The sequence below is a fragment of the Bos indicus genome, chromosome X, assembly GCF_029378745.1.
Source record: "Bos indicus isolate NIAB-ARS_2022 breed Sahiwal x Tharparkar chromosome X, NIAB-ARS_B.indTharparkar_mat_pri_1.0, whole genome shotgun sequence".
NCBI lineage: Eukaryota > Metazoa > Chordata > Mammalia > Artiodactyla > Bovidae > Bos > Bos indicus.
In genome coordinates, this window is record NC_091789.1 from 38,788,324 (window position 1) to 38,803,495 (window position 15,172).

The window sequence follows — 15,172 nt, forward strand, 5'->3', positions numbered from 1 at the left end:
CTCCGGGCGGTGCCCTGGAGAGGGACAGGCAGCCTGCCACTCTCGGCGCCCTTTCTCCCGGGTGCCAGGGTCCCCCAGTACCCAGCCTGAGCCCACCCCCATCCTTGGCAGCCGCCCTCCGGGGGTCAGTGCCAAACCGAGAAGGGCAGGCACCCCCGCGCGTCCTGGGCGCACACTGGACGCGGAGCTCCGGAGTCCCGTGGCTTGCGCCCCGCGGCCCCCGAGCCGCGCGCCGCCCCCCGCGCCGGCTCCCTCCTCCCTCCGTTCTCCTCCTCCCTCCCGCTCCCTCCCTCCTCCCTCCCTCCGGGCTCAGAGCTGCGGCTGGAGCCAAGCGCGCCGCGTCGCCTGCCGCTGCCGCTGCCGGTGCAGAGCGTGGGGAGCACTCAGCCGCAGCCTTCGGCCGCCGCGGAGGGTCGTGCAGGCGCTGCCGGCCAGGCCGCCCCGTGCCCGGGCCTTGCGGTCCCCGGAGCCGATCGTGGCCCGCCGGGCCGCCGGGCCGCCGGGCCGCCTGCCCGCAGAGACCAGAGACAGCGCCCGCCTGAACCGAGGCCGCGGGAGCGGCCGTGCCCATGACCGGGTAAGTGGTGCCCTAGACGCGCGGCCGCCGCCGGGGTGGGCGCGGGCGCGGGCGGAGCGGGCGGCCCGGCAGGTGGCCCGACCTGCAGGTGGAGGGACCCAGATCCCCGCTCGGAGCCACCTGCGCTCCGCGTCTGGCCTGCGTGTCCTTGTGGCACCGCGGCCGCGCGTCACTCCCGGGGGCCCTGGGTGGCCGGGCGGGCGGGCAGCGCCCCGCAACCTGCGTCCGGAGCCCCGCATCCTGCGCGCACGCGCATCTGCGTCTGGGGAGAAAGACCGCCGGGGGCTGCGGGCGGATCCAGGAAAAGGAAGGGGGGCGCACAGCCCGAGGTGGGGCGCCGGGCCTGGGCTGGAGCCGCGGCTTGCACACGCACCTTCTCGGAGCCTCTAGGCACCCCCTCCCCCACACCCCCGCATCCCACGCCCTCACACTGTATCATCCTTCCCAGACCCACAGACTGAGAAACCCTCACACGCTTCCACACTGTCTCCCCCCGCACACCCACACAGCTACTGGGCCGACCCCGCCGCCGGCCCGGGCAATGACGACGGGCAAGCAGCCCCGGCCACACTTGGCTAACTCCTCCATCACTCTGTGCGCCGCCGTCCTCCCCCTCCTCACCTGGGTGACCTTGGCCAGATGGCTTCTCCCTGCCGGGTCCTGCCGCGTTCTCTGAGGTTTCGGATTCTGGCATTTGGAGCACTGGTGTGGCACGTCCCCCCGAGGCTGGGAGCCCTGGGTCTCCTCTTTGCTCTCTGGCAGACTTGGTCTCCTTCCTGCCACTGGCCCCTTTAGGGCTTAGCGGCCTGATCAGCTGTGGATGGGTGGGGGCCTGGCATGGGGCTGGGAGAACCAGAGTCAGCCTTGGGGAGCTCAGGACGGGGGTCTGGTGAGGGGCTGGGAGAGACAGTGGTGATGTTCCGTGAAAGTACAGGGCAGGGCCGGGGCCCCGGAACCCAGCACTTGACACTCCTCGGGTCTGAGGCAGGGGAGTGGGGCCACTTGGTGGATCAAAGCTGAGCCTGTTGAGACCCAAACCTCAGGTGCATCTCTGCCAGCCACGGGGTCAGGTCTAGCCTGACCCCAACCATTCCAATTTCCCTTGGCTGCCCCAAGGAGCTGAGTGCCAGCCTGGGAGGCAGCCCCCTCCTTTGCCTCCCAGCTCTGTCCCCTCCCAACCCACTGGCGTCACCCCTCACCTATCGGTGAGCGTCTATAGGCAGGGACTGGGTAGTCATCTACACGGGGTGCTCGGGTGCCCAGTACAGGAGGCCTGACTCAGAGTGGGCATGGGTTTCTGCATGGCACATTTGCGACCTTGACCTCACGGAATCTGCAGAATCACCCAGGGAGGGAGGCCAGGCCCGCATTCTTGTCCCCATTTTCCGGACGGGATAATCGAGGCCCCAAGAGGGGAAGGGACTTGGGCTTGCATTTGCCTGGATGGGCAGGTGGCTGCTGGAGGAGCAGCTCCAGAGGTCCTGGCACAGTTCTCATAGGGTATCTAGACTCTCCGGCTGCATCTCAACAAACATCGCCACTGTTGCCATCACCCCCTTTCCCAGTGGGGGAGGCCAAGGCCACGTGGCTCCTGAGAGGGGAACTGGGGTGCAGACCTGGGCGGTGGGAACATCCGGCCTGCTCTGGCCCATGGAGGGAAGGGTTGGAGGTTGCTGCCCAGGCCTCTGAGGGTCTCAGTTGAGGCTCAGCAGAGGGTCTGAGGGTGGAGCCAGTCCCTGGAGAGCAAGTTGTTCGGAGGGGGCTGGGCAGCTGTGATCTGAGGGCATGGATTGTCCCCACTGCTAGCCTCAAGGAGGAGGGCCAAGGACACAGGCAGTCTGGATCACACCAACCTGGTCCATGCCTAGCGCCACCAGGTGGTCTGAGTGAAGGGGCAGGCATCTCTGGCATAGAAGTTGGGGGCTGGGGGAGTAACGCAGGCAGATGGAACCAGGGTGGCGTGGGAGGGGGCTTTGTGTAGAGCCAGAAGGGAAGCCAGTCCTCCGGGGAAGGAAGCCCCAGAGGTTAAGAGCTCTGGTGGCTGGCAGGCAGGGACTTTGCAGCAGGCCCCAAGGGGACAAAGAAGATGGCCAGAAGTGCCCCATTTTGGTGCCAGCTCTGGGCCTGCTGGTCTTTGTGACCTTGGCTAAGTCTCTTCCCGCTGCAGGCCCGGGGAGCCCAGGGGTGGGTCTTGGTGAACTCCGCTGACATTTGAGGCTTCAGAGCTGGAGCTTCAGAGGCTGAATCATTTGGGAGCGCAGGGAGGCCAGCCGTGACTCAGTGTGCGCTCTCCATCCAGTCCAGAGCAGCCTCTCCCGGTACGCGAGGAGGCAGCGAAGGGTGCTGGGGTCAGCAACAGCCTCTCTGCCCCTCCTCCAGCGTGGCTTTTAGAGAGAGACCCTTGTCTCCTTGGTGGGCAAGATCAGAGGGTCCTGGGCCCCTGGGTACTATGAGAGCTCAACTCCAGCTGGGACTCTCCCAGCTGGGCAAAGCCAGGCCCGGCTTCCTCCTACCACCTTACAGAGTTGTCAGCATACATGTGGACTTTGCCTGCTGCACTCCCTTCGGTTTGTAAACTGAGGCTGTGTGTATTTAACTGATGCCTGCTGTCTCTGTCAGAGGTCACCAACATGTCAACTACTGTCAGCCCTGACAGTGATAATTTGTGCCAGACATGGTGGTCAGGGCTTCCCAGACATTCTCTCACTTCAGTGAAACAACCAAATGAAGCAGCAACTGTTGCTGTCCCCGTTTTGCAGATGAGGCCAGTGAGGCCCAGAGTGCTTAGCAAGTTGCCCAAGGTCACACAGCCAGGAGGAGGTGCTCAAAGCCGAATTGGAAGGCAGGCCAGTTAGACTCCCGAGTCTGGTTTGTGAGTGTCGCCACTGGTTCTGTTGCCTCTGGGAGTCTGGGTGGAACTCAGCAGAACAGAGCGTTGGATGCATGAGCCTATTCGGGTCAAGGGCGCTTCCAGTCCTGGGAAGACCCTACACCTCACACCTCACTGAGTCTGCAGAATGACCCAGTAGCTGGGCCCCCAGCTACCCCCTGAGGGAAACAGACCAAATGTGGGGTTATATGAGTCCAGAACAAGTTGGGGGCACTGTATGCCCTTCAGTATTCTTCCCTGGGACCCCTCTAGGGCACCTCTACAAAAGTTGGTAGGTGTCTGCTGATACATGCAGACCTGGGCTGTAGCAGCGAAGGCAGACGGTTCGGTCTGACCCAGGGTGTGCTGCCTGTGAGATGGGCTCAGGGGGCCGGGCTCGGCGATGACTTTACTGGGAACAGCAGGCAGACCCTTGCACCGCACAGATGCTGCCTCACACGCTATGCTTCCCCAGAAGGCCAGTTCTTTAGCTGGTACCCCAACTGCTGGCTGTTTCTCCCTGCCCTGCCCTGCCCTGGTTAAGCTGGCAGAAGACAGGCCAAATGGTGCCTGGTTGCAAAGCCCTCCCCTGCCTGTGCACCTTCTGTTGGGTGGGAGGTGCTGGAAGTGGGCCTGGGAGTGCCGCTTGGAGAGCAGGATCTGAGCCCAAACATCCCCAGGACAGAGGAAAGAGGCTCCCCACCAGAGGAGTTGGGGCTGGGTGTCATCAGACTGCCCAAGCTTGGGAAGGGGATGAGGCCAAGGTTACGTGGCTAGGAGGTGGCAGAACCAACACCCAGAACCACAGGGCAAGGAGGACTGGTATGGCTGGCGGGGCAGAGCGGGAGGTTTCTACTGAGTCCCAAGTCCAAGGCAACTTGGGTCCACATCAGAGTCGTGTGAAGTGTGTGCTGCTGTGGTCAGTGTCCTTGGGGATCGCCTTACATAATGCGGTCCTGAGCCTGACTCAGTGTTGTGTAGGTGGCTCCTCAGTAAAGGGGAACCATTGTCTTCAGATGAGAAATGCGCTTCCTATAGCGGCCAAGGTTCAGTGTGGTAGCCACCAGCCACAAATGTGAGTGGATGAAAATTGCAGTTGAAAATTCCAGGCCTTGGCCACACACCATGCTTCAAGTGCTCAGAAGTCACGCAGAGAACATTTCCATCAGTCCAGGACGTTGTGTCACCCCATGCCACCTTAAAGCCAATGCAGACCGATCCTCATGGGGACCCTGAGTCTATTCCCACACTTACCAAGGGCCAGACCAGATGCGCCCACAGAACTGGGCAAACTGGATCTGTCTCCTGCCCTAGGCTTGGGATCTCTCACTGGGCATGCTGGAGGCACCTGGGCAGCTCTGCAGATGGGGGAGGCTCTTGGGTGGGTTTTTTTTTTTTTAATAATGCTTATGTCTTTCATTTTAAAATAATGCTCTTAACATGCATGCTTTTAACAGAAAATTCATGCAATGTTGAGAATTAGAAGATGTAGAAACAGCCCTCCCCATCCTATCACCAAAATGCCAGCCAGTGTTTCCCATTTCATTGGACTCATTTCTGCTCCGTTTTCTTTGCATGGGCTATTTATTTTCCCATTATTATAATTATACCGTGGGTACCATTGTCAAATCTATTTTTTACTTCACATGAGCATTTTCTTTATTGTAATTCCTTTCTAAATGATTTTTTTTCAAAATGGATATGGTTTAATTTTTTTAAGATTATGAAAGCAGTCAGTACTTATCGCACAAATAAAGTACTTGAATGAGGCAAAGAAGGAACGACACATGATGGTTCACTCATTCGAGAGCAATTTCTCAAGCACCCAGGATGTATCAGGGCGCTCCTCAGGGCTGTAATTACAATTTTTAATGGCTGAATAATATTCTCTAAGGAGACTGTAATTCGCTTAATTATTTGGCTATTTGTGGAGATTCAGGCAGTCGGATTCATTTCACTCTCCTCCGTGAGGCTCTGTTGAGCATCTAGGCGGGTAACTCCCTCTGTCCCAAGGACAGAGTGCCCAGACGGAAGTTCATTCTGCCAAATTCTGCTCCAAAGGGCTTTTCTGGGCGTCTGAACGGCTGGCTCACTGCAGACTTGCCAGCGTTAAGCTTTATAATCAAACAACCTGGCATAAATATCTACTTCAGTTTCTATGTCTTATTCCCGAGGGTGAGCATTTTTCCACGTTTATTGATTGTCTCTCTTCTTGTTGAGTGATTTGTTTCTTCCTCACCTTTATTTATGAAGGACCAAGTGTTTCTTCTTGCGGTTCTGGGTAAACTTGATCCGTGAAAGATACTGACAGTTTAGCATCCTGGTTGCAAATAGTTTTAAATCCCCTTTGTTCTTTGCCTTTTCATGTTTTCATGCAAAAGGTTAATGATTTCTGTCTTACAATTTTGTGTGTGTGATTCCTTCTATTGCTTCTAGGCTTACAGAATCCCTTACAGAAACCTGAGAACTGTCCAGAGCTATCTGGGTTGGCCCTATGTCTGTGTGTGTGTGTGGAGGAGGAAATGTCAAACCCCTCCAGTATCCTTGCCTGGAGAATTCCATGGACAGAGGAGCCTGATGGGCTATAGTCCATGGGGTCGCAAAGAGTTGGACATGACTGAGTGACTAACACACACACATACATTGCGTGTGTGTGAGTGAGCATATGTGTAGCTGCATTTTTAAGATGTCTAACTCTTTCATCCAGGGGTGGGCAAACTTTTTCTTTGAAGAGTCAGAGAGTAAATATTTTCCACCTGGCAAGTTACAAGATCTCTGTCCTGATTGTGGCTGTGTACCAATAAAACTTTATTCACAAAAACAGTTCACAGCCAGATTTGGCTTTGAGGCCAGAATTTGCCAAATCCAGTTTAATCCAAAAATAAAAAAGCATGTTGGGGAATAGTACGAGGTGAGGCTCCCGAGTGGTAAGCCATCATCTGCATTTCTTTTATTGAACCATTTGTTCCCTGGCTAATGTGTGATCTTGATGTCTGGTAGGGCCTGTCCCTGGGTCGTCTGCCCACACCCTGTATCCTTTGATACCTCACCTGCAGGTCCCACATGAGTTATCTGAAAGCAAAACTCCTTTGCTGTTCTTGCTTGCCTCTTTGTCCCCTGACCTTTAGAGCTGCTTGTCCAGTCCCTCGAATCAAGCTCTTGTTGTCTGGGTCTCTTCAGCCTCTGGAGCAAGGATGCTTCCCTGCAGACTTGGCTGGAGTCTGGCTCTCCGCAGACACTGGATTTTCCTCACAGAGGGACACAGGGGAAGCAGGGGTGGGTGGGAGAGCGTGATCAGAAGCAAAGGCCTACAGTGAGGATGGCCAGACGGCCCAGGGTCACCAGACCCGGCTGATTAAGAAGCAGGAAGACAAAGCTGGCCACCAAGCCAGGGGCTGGGAAACGCGGGCGTCGCTGCCGGCCACGTCCATCCTGGCCACAGGGGACCTCAGAGCATGAGGCTCTGGTCCTCCTGGCGCCCTTTGGAGTCACAGGTCTGAATCCAGGCCGGCCCTGAACACAGGTGGATGCCACCCAGCCGCCGTGGACCCTTCTTCCCGATGGGCCTGGGCACGTCCTCCAGCCCCAGACCACAGTGCGCTGGGCATCCCAGCACAGCCGCGTGCTGACACCCACCCTGGACCCCTCAGTGGTGAGGCCGGTGGCGGTGGGCTCGGGGCCAAGCCTCTGTGAGACGACCGCTGCGCAGCTCATGGTGGTGGGACCAGTCCGACCGTGAATGCTTGGTGCCCTCAGTTGGGGCACCCGCTTCCCTGCCTCGTCCGGGTGTCCAGCTGCCAGGTGGGCCCAGAGGGACCTTCCCTGACACCCGCTCCCCAGCCCTGGGCCTCAGCTCCATTCCTGCGAAGTGTTCTGTGTTAGTTTGGAGCCAGGGGCCTGGGAGGGAGGCTCGTGAGCCAGGGCCGAGGGTCTAGGCCCCTTGGTGCTGGGGTTCTGGCTGTACTGGGGGCCCCCCATCCTACCTGATCCCTCCCTCCTGGGCTGCTGACTGGGCCCTTCCTCCCAGGGCCCGGTGGGAGGTGCCTGAGTGTGCTCCTCTCCTCTGTCCTGGGGAGCACAGCAGAGCGAGGGTGCTCCCAGCATCCCCATCCACCCACAGGGCCAGAGGCCAAGGACTGGCTGGGGGCTGCTGCCTGGGACCCCGGCCCTGGCGGCCCCTGGAGAGGCCCATGCAGCTGCAGCTCTGGGTGGGAAGGGGGCGGTTTGGTCAGGGCCCCCGGCCTCCATCTTCTGACGAGGAGACAGCACTGTCATCTGATTGCAGGGGGTGCCAGACCTGTCCCCCCAATTCATCTGCCAGCATCCACCAGTCCCTTCCTGGCTCTCAGCCTTAGTGGGCCATGATCAGCCCAGTGGGGGGCACTCAGACCCTGTATTATTGTGATGGGGGCCCTCCTGGCTCTGCGTGACCCCCCACTCCCTCCCGAGCACCCGCCTGGGGCTGCAGGGCTTCACTGGAGAGGCTTCTGCATTTGTGTGTGGGGTCCTCCATCAGAGATAGCTTTCAGGACCCAGGAGCACACAGGGTCCATGATTCAGATGGCAGCCAGGCCCCTGCCATCTGGTGCCCTGGTGACCTTCAAATCCTGCCATGGCTGCCAGCTGGGGTTGGTAAGGATGCTGGAGCAGAGCCTGGGAGTCATGCAGATGCCCCTCCCTGGGCTGCAGCTTCCAAGCTGTCCTCCATGGTGGCACTACCATCCACTCTCTCCTCCTCTGTCCATGCTCGGCAGCAGGTCAGCCTGGAAACATGGTCCGAACACTCCGGTGTGCTAGCCTTTCGTGTGTGGGTCACAGAAGGTCAGCTGGACTGGACTGCAACATTCAGTCTGAACGTGTCTCCTCTGCCCCACCTAGCATCCTTGCCGTTCACCTGTCCCAGTGGGGTGCCCATGACCAAAGTCTTTGCTACATACTTGGTGTGGCCTGTGCCCAGGGTCGCTGTATGGTAATGATCCTCATCACTCCTTTCTCCTGGCCATTACACCTACCTCCAACCTCCGGGCAAGCTGGGTCCTATGAGGGACCCAAAGAGACCTGCTTTGCCATCACTCAGAGACCCCCTAGGTGGGGCCCAAGTTAGCCCACACATCTCTGGCCCCCCATCTGCAGCCCAGCCTTCTGGACTCTTCTGTTGGCCAAGGGGAAATAGGGGTTCCTCCCTGACGGTCCTCCAGCCCCTGACCTTGACTCGAAGAGTCCTTCCAAGCCTGCCTTCCCAAGGGGAGACAGAAAGCAGACCCTTCCCCACGAGGACCCATAATGGGGCCCCCCTCCATCCCTAGGAGGAAGCGTGTGTCCTGACAGTCTCCTTATCTAGTCCCCCTGGGCCTGCAGCATCCCATGGCCTCCAGCTGTCTGTAATTTCCTTAATTACCTGCTTAGGACTTGGCTGCTTCCGGTGGCTTGGAGCTGGTTCTAGGGAGTGGAAGCTGGCGGGGTGGGCACTGTGGTACCATGGACAGAGCCAGAGAGATTATTTTTTTTTTTTTTTCTTTTTTTTTTTGGTGGGGGGATCAGGATTGAGAGCCCCTCATTCTATCCACATGTTCTTGGCGATGAAAGCCTGGAGGTCAGGCCTCCGCAAGCCCCACGTGTGTGTTCTCTGCTCCTTGGGGGGCCAGAGGCATGCCCCAGGGGCCAGGCCCGAGTGCTTCTGGGTCTCCCCCACAAGCCCACCATTCCTGAGCCCGCCAGCCAGGCCCTGTTCTGCAGAACAGGCCCAGGACCTAAGTGGCTACCACCTGCTTTCAGGGTAAAGCAGGAGGGCAGAGTGTGGCAGCCTGGCATGTGGGGGCAGGGTGGCTGGCCCGGGCTCCCTGCTGCAATGCAGCGCTCTCCTGGCACGGCGGCCGTAATTGGATAATTAGTGTCACTATGCTTCCTGCCTGTGGGCTTCTCCACTCCTGCTCGCTCTTGCTGTCGCCTTCCCTGGCAGGAAACAAATGACTGCTCCCCCCACCTCCAGGGTAGAGTCATGACCCCCATAACGCTGCAAGGCCCCAGCAAGTAAAAGGGCTTCCCACTTCCCTCAGGGATGGAGGGGTACCCGGCAATGTGAGGCCACCCATGTAGGAGTGTGGACTTCCCCCCAGAAGCATCCTAGGGACTCAGCTCCTCTCCAGGCCCCCCACCCAGGCCTCGTGGTCCTCAGGAGGGATTTGGGGCCTGGGTCGGCTTGAGGATGGCCCCAGAAATGGGGAAGCATGTGAAAGGCCCCCCCAGGGGTCAGCCCCTGGCCAAGCAGAATGGTCTGCCCTCCCTGGTGGAGCCTGGTCCCAACCCGTGAATTCTGGTCTACAGGTGTGGCTGCTGGGCTTGAGAAAACCCTCCAGGGAAACGGGCCCCTGGGGCCCTTCCTATGTGGGCAGTGTGTGGTGGTAGCAAGTTCACAGCAATGGCACCAGGAGGAACAAGGCACCTTTCCCTGATTCCGAAGTGGAGACCAAGAGAGGTTGAGAGATTTGTGCCTGGCCTCACTCTAACCCCAACACCCCCAATCTCTGAGGTATATGGAAACAGATTTCCTGTCTGGTCACTTTGGTGAACTCTTTGAATTGGTTTGAACCACATGTTCATCACTTTTCTGGGCCTCTCTGGCCCATCACTTGGCAGATGAGCAATGTAGAGTTCTCCGCAATCAGACTACTTGAGTCCACATCGGCCACTGCTCATTGCTGGCGGTGTGATCCTTTTCTGTTTTAAGAATGATTTATTGACTGCAGAAGACTTTCGTTGCAGCCTGCAGGGTCCTTGATCCTCACTGAGACATGCAGGAGCTGCAGTTTCGGCATGTGACCTCCCAGTTCCCCAACTGGGGACCAAACCCGGGCCCCCTGCCTTGAGAGTGCAGAGTCCCAGTCACTGGAGCACCAGGGGAAGTCCCTGGCTTTTTGATCTTGAGTGAGTTCTTTAACCTCTGTGCCTCAGCAGCTTAGTCCTGATTTGGGGATAATGACTCCTCCCGCCTTCGAGGCTTGGGGCACAGAGGGAATGTGGAATTCCACCATGACACAGAAAGGTGCTCGGTATTGCCTGTGACCCGATGGCTTGTCTGTGTCTCTCTCTCCAGTACTCTGCTGGTTCTGTCTTCTCCTTTGCCTAGAACTTCTAGGACAACATCAAATGACACAGATGAGAGGGAGCCCAGTTCAGAACCACCCCATGTTCCAGGGAACCCATGGAAATGTCACAGATTAGCAGGTCATGGAAACTTCAGGGAGGCCTCCTGGCTCTCCGAGAACCAGAGCTGACTTTGGTCAGGGAGGTAAGGCAGGCATCTTACCTGCTGGCTGAGTTCCTCCCTATATACCTGAATTACCCAGGAGAGAGACTTAAGCTCTGTAACAGAGACCTAGCTTAATGAACATAAAAGTGAAAGGGAGAGAGGATTTCTTCTGTGCGTAAAAGTCTAGGGAGGCAACCTTGGGCTACTTGGCCATCAGGGAACTGGCTTCTTTGCATGGCATTGCCATCCGTGACATATGGATTCCACATGCCAGATGGAGCAAGAAAACTGCCTCTGCTCCAGTCTTCACATCAGCATTCCAGCCGGCAGGAAGGAGAGGGGCAGGGGAGAACACATCCTTCTCTTTAAGGACACAACCCTGAAGTTGGCTCTGTCCCATGTGCTGAGAACCCTTAGTGCTGCCTGAGAGTAATGCAGTTCCATGTCCCTTTTGCTCGCATTGGCCAGGATCTAGTCACATGGTCCTCCGTAGCCACACTGGAGTTGGGGGAGGATAGTTGTTAGCTGGATGACTAGACTCCTAGCTAAAGATTAAAATACGACGTGGGAAGACGGGAATAGAAATCAGGGAAAGTCTAGCAAGTCTCTGCCACGAGCTCTTGGGGATTCGTGAGCAGCTCCTAAGGCTGGATTGTCTGCTCTGGCCACACCACCTTCTGGTTCCTTTGGAGAACAGGGTGGGGTCAGCACCTCTGAGGAAGTGCACATGCGCAGCAAAGAGAGAGGGGGCACCCACGGAGGCCCTGGGGGCCACACGGCTTTCCAGAAGGGGACAAGAGTGGTAGCAGTGGCTGCCAGCAAGTCTGGCCTCTCAGCTCATCTGTTTCTCTGCCATGTATTGAGGCAGCCACACAGCTGAGGCAGGCTGTGGGTGGTGCTGAAAGCCCCCAAGGCCGCAGAGTTCGGGTGCGGGAAGGTCTGCTTAGGTCTCTATGCAGGCAGGTGCTGCTCCAGGAAGTTAACGTTCACATGGGCCAAGTGGTCAGCTGATCTGCCGGTCAAGGCAGTGGAAATTCTGTGATGACTGTATGACCTGGGGCACCACAGGAAACTAATCTGGATACAGAGCAAAGGGGCCACGTGGCCTCTTAGGTTTCTTAATTGTGGGAAAGCACACAGAACTTCCAATATAGCATCTTGACCATTTTTAAGTGTCCAGGTTGGCGGCATTAAGTACATTCACGTGGGTGTGCAACCATCCCCAGAACGGTCCATCTTCCCCAGTGGAAAATCTGCCCCATTAGACTCTAACTCCCCCTCCCCCAGCCTATGCCCCCTCCCCATCTTCCTCTCAGTCTAGGGTCTGACGATTCTAGGCACCTCATACCAGTGGAGTCATACGAGGTCTGTCCTTGTGTCTGGCTTCTCTCACTGACCATCACGCCTTGTCGGTTCAGCCGTGTTGTAGCAGGTGTCTCTTAAAGGCTGAATCACACTCCATTGTGGGGCTGGGCCACGTTCTGTATATCCAGGCATGCATTGATGGAGTCTTGGGTGGTTTTAAATGTTATAGTTATTGCGAATAAGGCTGCTGTGAACACGGGCGACGAATATCACTTCAAGGCCCTGCTTTCCCTTCTGTTGGGGAGATTTCCTTCTAGTAGGATTGCTGGATCCTGTGGTAATTGTACGTCTACAGTTTTGAGACCCACCCGAGGGCAAGAGCTGAATCAGGGAGAGCCCAGTCCCTGCCACCTCTAGGAATCCAGACTTGTGTTTCTCTGGATTCTAGAATCCTTCTGGAGTGGACTGTGCTCAGTAGGGACCTCCAATGTCCAGAGTCCATGCATCTGTGATTCGGTTGACCTCACGTGGTCCTTTGAGTCTGTCCCTGGGGCAGCCTGGGTGTCCTGGTCACAGCACGAAAGGGGCAGCCCCACGTAGGCGGAGACAGGAGCGGGTGCTGCGCATGAGTTTAGGGAGAGTATTGACCCTTTTCTGCTGTTATTGTTTTTGCCCAAAGCTGTTCCCTGGGAAAGCCACTTGGCGGGTGCACAGATTGTACCAGGAACAAGGGGGAGGGAAGGCATGGAGGTGGGGGAGGGGAGCTGGGCTGTCCCTTTAAATCTGTTTTCTCTGTTTTAGTTCCTTCTTTTATCCCATCCTCCTCCCTCCACTAGCAAAGTGTTGGAGCTGTGAGGGCCCAGGAGCTGCAGTGATGGCGCCTCTGAAATATTAATGAGGCTGTTCTCTGCCTCAGCGCCTTCCCCCCCCAGCCTCCCTCCCTCCCTCCCTGGCTGAAACCAGGCCTGGTCCTTGGATCCCTCCTTTCCCCTGCCCTGGTGGTCGTGGTCGCCAAGGTGCGTTGGGCAGAAGGGAGGGGGTGGGGCCAGCAGGAAGGCGAGGGCCTGGGCGGGGGTGGCTTGGGTGAAGTCAAGAGGGAGGGGGTGCTGGGACCCCCGGCCCACCTACCTGGGATCACGGGGATCTCCTGGGCAGGACAAGGGGAGGACACCCACTCCCCTGAGTCTCCAAGGGCTCCTGGCCCCAAGCTCATCTGCAGGTTCCAGGTGCCTGGACGTATGGAGAGGAGGGGACTGTTATTTCAAGAAATCCCCATGGCGAGTCTGTGTGCTCAGCCCCCTGGTCACCACACAGCTGGGTCAGCCAGAAAGGCACGTGCAGGGTGGGTGTCAGGTGGCATCTGGTGCCCTGGGACTCTGCCTCGGATGGGACTCAGATGGGACTGGGGACTCTACCGTGGGGGTTCTGCTCCCTGGCGGGGGTGTTCTCAGCCCCAGCTTACTGCCAGGAGGGCCCAGGGACTTCTAGCTGGTGCCACCAGCCACGATCAGTCCACCCCAGGGAGGTGGCAGTGCCAGTCACAGATGCCCAGTCAGCCCTGTGGGCGCAGATGTCCCCCACCCCTTGTCTCCTCCACGAAGACGTTGGGGAATCGGAAGGGCTATCTCTCCTGGCAGCCTGGGGTGGTCTGACCCTCCCTCTGGGGACATGGAAGGCAAGGCCTGGAGGTCTGAGCCTCAGTTTTGCCTTCTCCAAAATGGAGTGAAGGCGTCTCTTTGCCCTCCTGGGGTGTCTGTGAGGAGGCAGTGAGGGAAGCCTCTGGAGCCGGGGCTTGGGAACGGCAGCGCCCCCATCTCATTCAGAAAGCTCCTAGCTGCCCAGGGCCCCAGGGGGAGGGGGTTCACAGGAGGCAAAGTGGGGGACCCAGGCAGATTAAGTCAGAGGTGCTGGGACAGCTCCCAAAGCCAGTCAGTGGTGGCCAGGGAGGGCCAGCACAAGGCGGAGAAGACTCCTGGGTTTCTGGTTGAGTGGGCATGAGTCACAGGGCCCAGGGGCAAGAGACATCGGAAAATCCAAGAGTGAACTTGAGCAATCTCCAGCTGTGCCCCACGCGACCCCCCCACCCCCCCAGGTAGCAGCCTGTTGAAAGTCACACAACCAAGGGAGGTAGGTCAGGAAGCCCCCAGCAGGTCGGCTCCTGCCACCCCACCAGTGCCAGCCAGTTTGGGCCAGGATGGAGCAAAGGCCAGAAGGTCTGAGTCCCCTCTCCATGGAGGTTTACAATTCAACTAAGCCAATTAAAGTTTGAGAGATGGAAGTGTACAGAAATGGTATGTTCCCTGCCCTTTCAGTGCCTACAAACCGTTCTAGGCAGCCAGCCCAGGCCAGGAAGTCTCTGTCAGGCCTGCAGCCCTGATAGGCCTGATCACTTCTGCTCTTGGCCATTTCGGGATGACTGCTGTCCTTTTTTTCAGGCGGAGGGAGGCCATCTCCCAGGCTTATAGGGAAACCAAAGGATATGCTGTTTGGTATTGATCTTACTGATGACTCCTATACCTGGTAGCCTGTGGAGTTGATGAAGAGGAACGTTCTTAAGAGCACACTCTCCAACGTGGGAGGGTCAACTTATCATCCCTGCATCCCACCTCTCGAGGCCCCTGGCTTCTCTCAGACCACCCAGGCCTCCACTCACTCACTCGTCTAGGTCCCTGTCCCCAGCCACAGCCCACCACAAAGTGGGCTCCCCACCCACTCAATAACCACGTGTCTCAAAGAGATGATGACCCAAGCATAGGACAGACCCACTCAGGTCGGCGCCCTGGCAAACAGAGTGAAATAAAGATTTGGCCGTGGGATTCTAAACTCAGTGGCAGTTGGTTTGGGCGGGACTGTGTGGAGAACCATCCATGTGAATTGCCACTCAGGTTTATCAGAGGCCATCGGGGGAGAGGGGGACAGGACCATGTGCTGACCGGGCTACGGGATGGAGCTGACCAACCAGCACAGGACAGGAGCTGAGGGGGCCTTTAAAGAAATGTGCAAAAGGGAGGGCTAGGAGGACTGATGCTGGGGCATGCTTTCTGGGCAGTGCAGCTTGGAGGCACAGACTGACAACTCCTGAACCAGGCCATGTAGTGACCAGTCACCCAGCTGGAGGGAGACCTATAGGGTGGTAGACAGGGAGATCCCTGGGGCCTGCCTGGCAGGCGCT

General features: G+C 57.8%; 1 protein-coding gene across 9 annotated transcripts in view; it reads left to right on the top strand.

The window, feature by feature from the left end:
- The first annotated feature begins 338 nt into the window (after positions 1-338).
- Positions 339-15,172, top strand: part of ATP2B3 (ATPase plasma membrane Ca2+ transporting 3) — a 61,870-nt gene continuing 47,036 nt past the window's right edge. For 5 of the 9 annotated variants that reach the window (XM_070785166.1, XM_070785164.1, XM_070785168.1 and 2 more), the window contains exon 1: positions 340-577. The gene's annotated coding sequence lies outside the window, so the exon portion shown is untranslated. Of the gene's footprint in view, positions 578-15,172 lie in introns of all 9 variants that reach the window. The other 4 variants (XM_070785171.1, XM_070785174.1, XM_070785172.1 and 1 more) reach the window with 2 other exon arrangements.